General features: G+C 40.0%; 1 non-coding gene across 1 annotated transcript; it reads right to left on the bottom strand.

The window, feature by feature from the left end:
• Window positions 1-2829: 2829 nt before the first annotated feature.
• TRNAW-CCA lies at window positions 2830-2902 on the bottom strand. The gene has a single exon. It is a non-coding gene; the product is annotated as a tRNA-Trp (tRNA).
• Between the last annotated feature and the right edge of the window lie 7163 nt (window positions 2903-10065).

Raw genomic sequence — 10065 nt, 5'->3', positions numbered from 1 at the left:
TAAGCCAAATAGAGTATTTCTATAACCAAAATTATAAATGAATCATTAGGTTTCCTGGAGAATATTTAAACAAGTGATAAAGTATGTTAATTTTTTTTAATACAGAAGCAAAGCTAGGTTTCTGAGGTAGAATCAATTTTGTTAAATTCTCCCCAAGCTCTGCCCCATCCCCTGACCTCTATCCTATCTCTGCTTCCCACATCCTACCATCCTGGCCTTCCAAGTACTACTTATTTATGTTTTAGTATTCATTTCAAACATCAATCCTGTAAATTCTTCATGGAGTTTTTTTTTTTTTTTTTTTTTTTTTTTTTTTTTTTTTTTCACACATGACTTGGGACTTAAAGAACTAAGCACCATGCTTTGTGTTTTAAAACATTGGTCCATTTATTCCCCACAAAGCACTATAAAGACAGCAAGATTCTATTGTAGAGCACAGGGTACTATAGTCAACTGCCTGTTATAAATCATAATGAGAAAGAATATGTAAAACTATATGCATATATATATATATATAATGTAGCAGAAACATTTTATTTTACAGCAGAAATTAACATAACATTATAAATCAATTATATTTCAATAAGATAAATTAAAAAATACTATGATATTAATAGTACCCTGTTGTAGAAATTAACTAACTGTGACTTGCTGAGATTAGATTACTATCTTAAGCTTATGCATCAGAAAGTAGTGGAGCCAGGAATTCACCTTAAGGCATTCAGACTCTAAAACGCATATCTCTACTAGTACATAAAGTTTTAAAATTAAATTCTCCAGACTTCATACCAAAGAAAATCATGCTACTTCATTGGCAGCATTCAGATTAATTACTCATTTAGTCTAGGAATGCTTTCTAAGTCCCTTGGGTGAACCCTCTAGAGGAGAAGAAATGATTATAGGCATGAGAATCTCAGATACAAATCCTTCTTGAGAAAATTACTTAATGTCTCTGTGCTTCAGTTTATTCATCAATGTGGGGGTAATAATGTTCATCTCACAGGCCAGTATAAAGATTGTTATATTCCATGTGGTAATACCTGGCACAGAGCAAGGAAGAGTTTTAAAAATGGACTATTATGCTATTATTTGGGTTAGAGTCCTGTACTGTACAGGACAGATGAGTGGATAGAGAGCTTAAAATCTAACTGAGGAGACAAAAGACCAAAGATAAAATGATTTTTGGAGAGTAGTATGTTAAAAATTACGCAATGATACACATACACATATATACACACACAAATATATTTTTTAATGAGGACTAAGAAAGTGATAAGAGGAAGAGTGGGATACATAGATTTCTATGAGCAGATGTGTTACAATATATTAAGGTGAAAAGAGACATGAGTTTAAGGGTATCAGAGTTGAAGGAGAGGCATGAGGGTGCTCTAAAGAAAAACTGGAGGATCAACTGAAATAAAATACTGAGGTGTTTCTAATTCATCTATCCTTCAAACGAAATGATAGCTAATATTTGATTAGTATCTTCAAATGCCAGACACACTGTTCTAAGAACTTCGTGCTAATGAGACCTCACAGCAATTTCATATCAGGAGGTGCTAATCTTGTCTAGGGTTCCACGCCTAGTGAGTGTCTAGTGAGTAGTAGATCCAGGATTCCAAATCCAAGATTTCCAATCCAGGTGTCTTGGTCCCAGAACTTAAAGAGCTATAAGAGAGGCACTTAGCTCACACCAGGGATTTGGGGCAGATATAACCACTGAAGGCAGGGCTCTGTGGAACAGGTTTAACATTAAGGAGCTGAGGCTGGTGCCACTTTGTTATGTCAACTGAGGGTCAAGTTAAATGCCTCATGCTTAATTCCTAAGAATCAGAGGATCTGAATGCTATCTTTGAGATGTAAACCACACAGGGATTGACTAGGAATTTTGCTAACAAAAGGGATAAGCAGATTGGATTAAAGGACTCAATCTCACCTCAGAGATAAGCAATCCCAGAGACTAGAGAATAAGCAAGAATGTAAATTACATTACAGAAGTCCAGGAAACTAGGCTCAGGATGAAGCTTGGGAAGGAATTTAGAGAGAGAGATTTCATTTAAGATTTAATAATGAGATGCAAGAGGATTCCAGAAAAAAACATCTACTTCTGCTTCATTGACTACTCTGAAACCTTTGACTGTGTGGATCACAACAAATTGTGGAAAATTATTAAAGAGACAAGAATACCAGACCACCTGACCTGCCTCCTGAGAAATCTGTATGCAGGTCAGGAAGCAACGGTTAGAACCTGACATGGAACAATGGACTGGTTCCAAATTGGTAAAGGAGTATGTCAGGGCTGTATACTGTCACCCTGCTTATTTAACTTATATACAGAGTACATCATGTGAAATGCCGGTCTGGATGAAGCACAAGCTGGAGTCAAGATGGCCAGGAGAAATATCAATAACCTCAGATATGCAGACGACACCAACCTTATGGCAGAAAGTGAAGAGGAACTAAAAAGCCTCTTGATGAAGGTGAAAGAGGAGAGTGAAAAAGCTGGCTTAAAACTCAACATTTAAGAAACAAAGATAATGGCATCTGGTCCCATCACTTCATGGCAAATAGATGGGGAAACAATGGAAACAGTGAGAGACTTTCTTTTCTTGGGCTCCAAAATCACTGCAGATGATGACTGCAGCCATGAAATTAAAGATCGCTTGTCCCTTGGATGAAGACCTATGACCTACCTAGGTGAAGATGAAGTCGCTCAGTCGTATCCGACTCTTTGTGACCCCATGGACTGTAACCTACTAGGCTTCTCTGTCCATGGGATTCTCCAGGCAAGAATACTGGAGTGGATTGCCATTTCCTTCTCCAGGAGATCTTCCTGACCCAGGGATCGAACCCGGGTCTCCTGCATTGGAGGCAGACGCTTTAACCTCTGAGCCACCAGGGAAGCCCATGACCTACCTAGACAGCATATTAAAAAGCAGAGACATTACTTTGCTGACAAATGTCCATCTAGTCAAAGCTATGGTTTTTCCAGTAGTCATGTATGGATGTGAGAATTGGACAATAAAGAAGGCTGAGCATCGAAGAATTGATGCTTTTTGAACTGTGGTGTTGGAGAAGACTCTTGAGAGTCCCTTGGACTGCAAGGAGATCCAACCAGTCCATCCTAAAGGAAGTCAATCCTGAATATTCATTGAAAGGACTGATGCTGAAGCGCCAATACTTTGGCCACCAGATCCTAAGAGCTGACTCATTTGAAAAGACCCTGATGCTGGGAAAGATTGAAGACAGGAGGAGAAGGGGATGACAGAGGATGAGATGGTTCGCTCACATCACCAACTCCATGAACATGAATTTGAGAAAGCTCTGGGAAATGGTGAAGGACAGAGAAGTCTGGCATGTTGAATGAAGTACATGGGGTTGCAAAGAGTCAGAGATGACTGAGTGACTGAACAACAATGAGATACAAATAGAAGGTAGGGGAAAATAGAAAGAAGGGAAGATAAAACCAAAGCACCATTTTGAAAACCTGAAATATCCATTCTGAGTAGCAGATGGAATGGAAGTGCTAGCAATATAAAACAAAATTTAAAAGGTAGAAATTAAGATATATTGAAGATGAAGCAGATGCAGTTTTCATAACATTGTGCTAGGGTCAAATTTTAACTCATCTATGAAATAAATTTATCTGAAAAATTTTTTTATCAGAATTAAGTATTTTCAAATACAAATTTTAGTGAATTACTGATTGACAAAAATGATTGAAGAATATATCAAAGGATACTGAATTTATTTGACAACAATTTTCCTACAGAAGTTATGCATGTGTGTATATATGTTATGTATATATATAGATATAATTACAGAAATACATATAAAATATGGAGATCACTTATCTCCAATGAAAATAGTATGAGAAAAAATAAGAGATGTATTAAAGACGGGATCTGGATATTATGAAAAGAAGCCTCTCTGTATATATTTCATTAAAAACAAAAAGAGAATCTGTATTTGACTGGGATATTTTAATATATTTGAGTCAGAGTGACCAATCATATTCTCTTAAATTGTTTGGCTCCAGTTTCATTGACTTTGCTGTTGTCATTATCTCATATCCACAGCGTAAGACAACTGCCCACAGATTTTGAGTTTGGAGAGCCTAGGGGTTTCTTGGAAAATCCCATGGACGGAGGAGCCTTGGTAGGCTGCAGACCATGCGGTCGCTAGGAATCAGATATGACTGAGGAACTTCACTTTCACTTTTCACTTTCATGCATTGGAGAAGGAAATGGCAACCCACTCCAATGTTCTTGCCTGGAGAATCCCAGGGATGGGGGAGCCTGGTGGGCTGCCGTCTATGGGGTTACACAGAGTCAGACATGACTGAAGTGACTTAGCAGCAACAGCAGAGGTTTCCTAAATTCATGTAAATACAAGTTATCTAAGCCTTTGACCTTTGAGAAGTCACAGGCTCTTCATCTCCACTTCAGGGTGGAGATGCTAAGGTCAGAAAATCTAAGGCAGAAAGCTTCATGGAAAGACCTTTGGGGATTCACATTTGTGGTCAATGCCCAACCCCTACTTGAGAAACAAAAGATTGTCATGAAATCTATGCTTTATTGCCTTGTCTTTTAATATCAGGCAGTTCCTAATTGGCTATCATTAGTTAGTTAGTTAGTTCAGTTGCTCAGTCGTGTCTGACTCTTTGCAACCCCATGAATCGCAGCACGCAAGACCTCCTGTCCATCACCAACTCCCGGAGTTCACTCAGACTCACGTCCATCGAGTGAGTGATGCCATCCAGCCATCTCATCCTCTGTCGTCCCCTTCTTCTCCTGCCCCCAATCCCTCCTAGCATAAGAGTCTTTTCCAATGAGTCAACTCTTTGCATGAGGTGGCCAAAGTACTGGAGTTTCAGCTTTAGCATCATTCCCTCCAAAGAAATCCCAGGGCTGATCTCCTTCCGAATGTACTTGTTGGATCTCCTTGCAGTCCAAGGGACTCTCAAGAGTCTTCTCCAATACCACAGTTCAAAAGCATCAATTCTTTGGTGCTCAGCTTTCTTCACAGTCCAACTTTCACATCCATACATCACCACAGGAAAAACCATAGCCTTGACTAGATGCACCTTTGTTGGCAAAGTAATGTCTCTGCTTTTCAATATGCTGTCTAGGTTGGTCATAACTTTTCTTTCAAGGAGTAAACGTCTTTTAATTTCATGGCTGCAGTCACCATCTGCACTGATTTTGGAGACCCCCAAAATAAAGTTTGACACTGTTTCCACTGTTTCCCCATCTATTTCCCATGAAGTGATAGGACCAGATGCCATGATCTTAGTTTTCTGAATGTTGAGCTTTAAGCCAACTTTTTCACTCCTCTTTCACTTTCATCAAGAGGCTTTTTAGTTCCTCTTCACTTTCTGCCATAAGGGTGATGTCATCTGCATATCTGAGGTTATTGAGATTTCTCCCAGCAATCTTGATTCCAGCTTGTGCTTCTTCCAGCCCAATGTTTCTCATGAATAACTCTCCATATAACTTAAATAAACAGGGTGACAATATACAGCCTCGACGTACTCCTTCTATTTGGAACCAGTCTGTTGTTCCATGTCCAGTTCTAACTGTTGCTTCCTGACCTGCATATAGGTTTCTCAAGAGGCAAGTCAGGTGGTCTGGTATTCCCGTCTCTTTCAGAATTTTCCACAATTTATTGTGATCCACACAGTCAAAGGCTTTGGCATAGTCAATAAAGCAGAAATAGATGCTTTTCTGGAGCTCTCTTCCTTTTTCCATGATCCAGTGGATGTTGGCAATTTGATCTCTGGTTCCTCTGCCTTTTCTAACACCAGCTTGATCATTTGGAAGTTCACGGTTCAGGTATTGCTGAAGCCTGGCTTGGAGAATTTTGAGCATTACTTTACTAGTGTGTGAAATGAGTGCAATTGTGTGGTAGTTTGAGCATTCTTTGGCATTGCCTTTCTTTGGGATGGGAATGAAAACTGACCTTTTCCAGTCCTGTGGCCACTGCTGAGTTTGCCAAATTTGCTGGCATATTGAGTGCAGCACTTTCACAGCATCATCTTTCAGAATTTGAAATAGCTCAACTGGAATTCCATCACCTCCACTGGCTTTGTTCATAGTGATGCTTTCTAAGGCCCACTTGACTCCACATTCCAGGATGTCTGGCTCTAGGTGAGTGGTCACACCATTGTGATTATCTTGGTCATGAAGATCCTTTTTGTACAGTTCTTCTGTGTATTCTTGCCACCTCTTCTTAATATCTTCTGCTTCTCTTAGGTCCATACAATTTCTGTCCTTTATTGAGCCCATCTTTGCATGAAATGTTCCCTTGGTATCTCTAATTTTCTTGAAGAGATCTGTAGTTTTTCCCATTCTGTTGTTTTCCTCTATTTCTTTGCATTGATTGCTGAGGAAGGCTTTCTTATCTCTTCTTGCTATTCTTTGGAACTCTGCATTCAGATGCTTATATCTTTTCTTTTCTCCTTTTCTTTTCGCCTCTCTTCTTTTCACAGCTGTTTGTAAGGCCTCCCCAGACAGCCATTTTGCTTTTTTGCATTTCTTTTCCATGCAGATGGTCTTGATTCCTGTCTCCTGTACAATGTCATGAACCTCATTCCATAGTTCATTAGGCACTCGATCTATGAGATCTAGTCCCTTAAATCTATTTCTCACTTCCACTGTATAATCATAAGGGATTTGATTTAGGGCATACCTGAATGGTCTAGTGGTTTGCCCTACTTTCTTCAATTTAAGTCTGAATTTGGCAATAAGGAGTTCATGATCTGAGCCACATTCAGCTCCTGGTCTTGTTTTTGTTGACTGTATAGAGCTTCTCCATCTTTTGCTGCAGAGAATATAATCAATCTGATTTCGGTGTTGACCATCTGGTGATGTCCATGTGTAGAGTCTTCTCTTGTGTTGTTGGAAGAGGTTGTTTGCTATGACCAGTGCATTTTCTTGGCAAAACTCTATTAGCCTTTGCCCTGCTTCATTCTGCATTCCAAGGCCAAATTTTCCTGTTATTCCAGGTGTTTCTTGACTTCCTATTTTTGCATTCCAGTCCTCTATAATGAAAAGGACATTTTTTTTGGGTGTTAGTTCTAAAAGGTCTTGTAGGTCTTCATAGAACCGTTCAACTTCACCTTCTTCAGTATTACTGGTTGGGGCATAGACTTGGATTACCGTGATATTGAATAATGCGGGTGGCTGCAACCAGCGCACACAGTGCAGCCAAGAGGAGCTACACCACATCTGAGGCCAAGGGTGGCGGCCGAGAGGAGCCACCCCACGTCCAAGGAGCAGTGGCTGCACAGGTGCAGGAGGGCCTAGAGGAGCTATTCCACTTTCAAGGTCAGGAGGGGTAGTGGTGAGGAGATATACCTCAACCAAGGTAAGGAGCAGCAGCTGCTCTTTGCCGGAGCGGCCGTGAAGAGATACCCCATGTCCCAGGTAGGAGAAACCCAAGTAAGGTGGTAGGTGTTGCAAAAGGGCATCAGAGGGTAGACACACTGAAACCATAATCACAGAAAACTAGTCAATCTAATCACACTAGGACCATAGCCTTGTCTAACTCAATGAAACTAAGCCATGCCCTGTGGGGCCACCTAAGATGGGCGGGTCATGGTGGACAGAATGTTGTCCACTGGAGAAGGGAATAGCAAACCACTTCAGTATTTTTGCCTTGAGAACCCCATGAACAGTATGAAAAGGCAAAATGATAGGATACTGAAAGAGGAACTCCCCAGGTCAGTAGGTGCCCAATATGCTACTGGAGATCAGTGGAAAAATAACTCCAGAAAGAATGAAGGTATGGAGCCAAAGCAAAAACAATACCCAGTTGTGGATGTGACTGGTGATAGAAGCAAGGTCCGATGCTGTAAAGAGCAATATTGCATAGGAACTTGGAAAGTCAGGTCCATGAATCAAGGCAAATTGGAAGTGGTGAAACAAGAGATGGCAAGAGTGAATGTCAATATTCTAGGAATCAGCAAACTAAAATGGACTGGAATGGGTGAATTTAACTCAGATGACCATTATATCTAATACTGCGGGCAGGAATCCCTTAGAAGAAATTAAGTAGCCATCATGGTCAACAAAAGAGTCCGAAATGCAGTACTTGGATGCAATCTGAAAAACGACAGAATCATCTCTGTTCATTTCCAAGGCTATCATTAAGTCTCATATTTGCTTATAGTGGTAGCCAAGGCAGGTAGACAGCTGAGTGGAAACCTCGAGTACTTTTTTTCTGGTCAATAAATCAAAATTGATTTTGGCTGTATTTTATTTAGTTACCTAAAGGAATATCCCTGGGTTGGGAATATTCCCTGGAGGAGGGCATGGCCACGCACTGCAGTATTCTTGCCTGGAGAACCCCATGGACGGAAGAGCCTGGCGGGCTACAGTCCATGGGGTCACAGAGTCCAACACGACTAAGCGACTAAGCACATCACACAATGGAAGATTCAGTTTGTGCTTCACTGTTCTTGGGAATAATTTGGTGAGAATGTTTGTCTGCTTCTTGATCCTTCTTTCTTTTGTTCACCTTCAGTTTTGCATTTGGAAAGTGGCCCAGAAAATTGCAGTTTCTCCTGATTATTTCGTCAGCATTATGGGAGTCAACTTCTAGCTATCTGAAAAGAAAAAGAAATTCCCAACCCAGATCCCAACCATAAGGACGTTAAGTCCTCAGGCTGACAAAAGAGCCCCTACTTTTTGCACCTGTGTTACTTATTGATCATATTAAGGTTGCCCTTTTCCCTTACTTTCCCTTATTTTGAAAATCTTGTATCTTTTATTGTCACTATAAAACCACTCCCTTCCCATTCTTTCACCATAACATCATTTCAGTTTTTCTTATGTCTGTGTCTGTGCCCTTTCCCCTTGAATAGTACAAAGGTCTGTAGTTTGACTATAGAGTCAAAAAAATAACAGCAGCAAAACCAAAGTGTTTCCTACCCATATCTAAAGCATCAAATCTTACCAGGCAAAGAAAGTCCTAGGTAAACTCTATTTCATAAAAATGTACCTAATCTTTTTGGATGAGTGACCAAGATATCTGAGCTACTAAGGTTTTCCCAATGAAATTTTCACCTAACTTCAGTTGCTTAGAGGCACTTAGAAGACAAAATTATAGTCATATTAAAAATTTCTGATGGAAAAACACAGAGCTAGAATGTAAAAATTCCCATCTAGAAAATTCACATGAAACAATTTCCATACCAGCTTTTAAATGTCACCTCATTATGCAAAAATTCAAATTGCCAGAATATTAATTACATTGTACATCACTTTATAATATCACAATTCCATTACATATAACTCCATGAAGGTTAATTTCTTCCTTCTTTCCCTTCCTTCCTTCCCTCCTTCTCTTCCTTTCTTTCTAGATGTTCATAGTGAATCATATCACAAACACTGAATATTTTAGTGCAAGCATCCAGCTTTTTCTTTTTCATGAATTATAAAAACCACATTACTTCCTGGGATTTTGTGTTCAGTATTATTTATAAGTTACCACAGAGGTGAAACATATTCTCACCTGAGAAAACTTTACCTCAGGTGGGACCATCCGGTAAAACACTCTTAACTAAGGATTGATCATGGCGTCTGATCCCATCACTTCATGGGAAATAGATGGGGAAACAGTGGAAACAGTGTCAGACTTTATTTTGGGGGGCTCCAAAATGACTGCAGATGGTGATTGCAGCCATGAAATTAAAAGACACTTACTCCTTGGAAGAAAAGTTATGACCAACCTAGATAGCATATTAAAAAGCAGAGATATTACTTTGCCAACAAAGGTGCATCTAGTCAAGGCTATGGTTTTTCCAGTGGTCATGTATGGATGTGAGAGTTGGACTGTGAAGAAAGCTGAGCACCGAAGAATTAATGCTTTTGAACTGTGGTATTGGAGAAGACTCTTGAGAGTCCCTTGGACTGCAAGGAGATCCAACCAGTCCATTCTGAAGGAGATCAGCCCTGGGATTTCTTTGGAAGGAATGATGCTAAAGCTGAGGCTCCAGTACTTTGGCCACCTCATGTGAAGAGTTGACTCATTGGAAAAGACTCTGATGCTGGGAGGGATTGG

The sequence above is a fragment of the Oryx dammah genome, unplaced genomic scaffold, assembly GCF_014754425.2.
Source record: "Oryx dammah isolate SB20612 unplaced genomic scaffold, SCBI_Odam_1.1 HiC_scaffold_3, whole genome shotgun sequence".
NCBI classification, from domain to species: domain Eukaryota; kingdom Metazoa; phylum Chordata; class Mammalia; order Artiodactyla; family Bovidae; genus Oryx; species Oryx dammah.
This window is presented reverse-complemented; position numbering and strand designations above follow the sequence as displayed.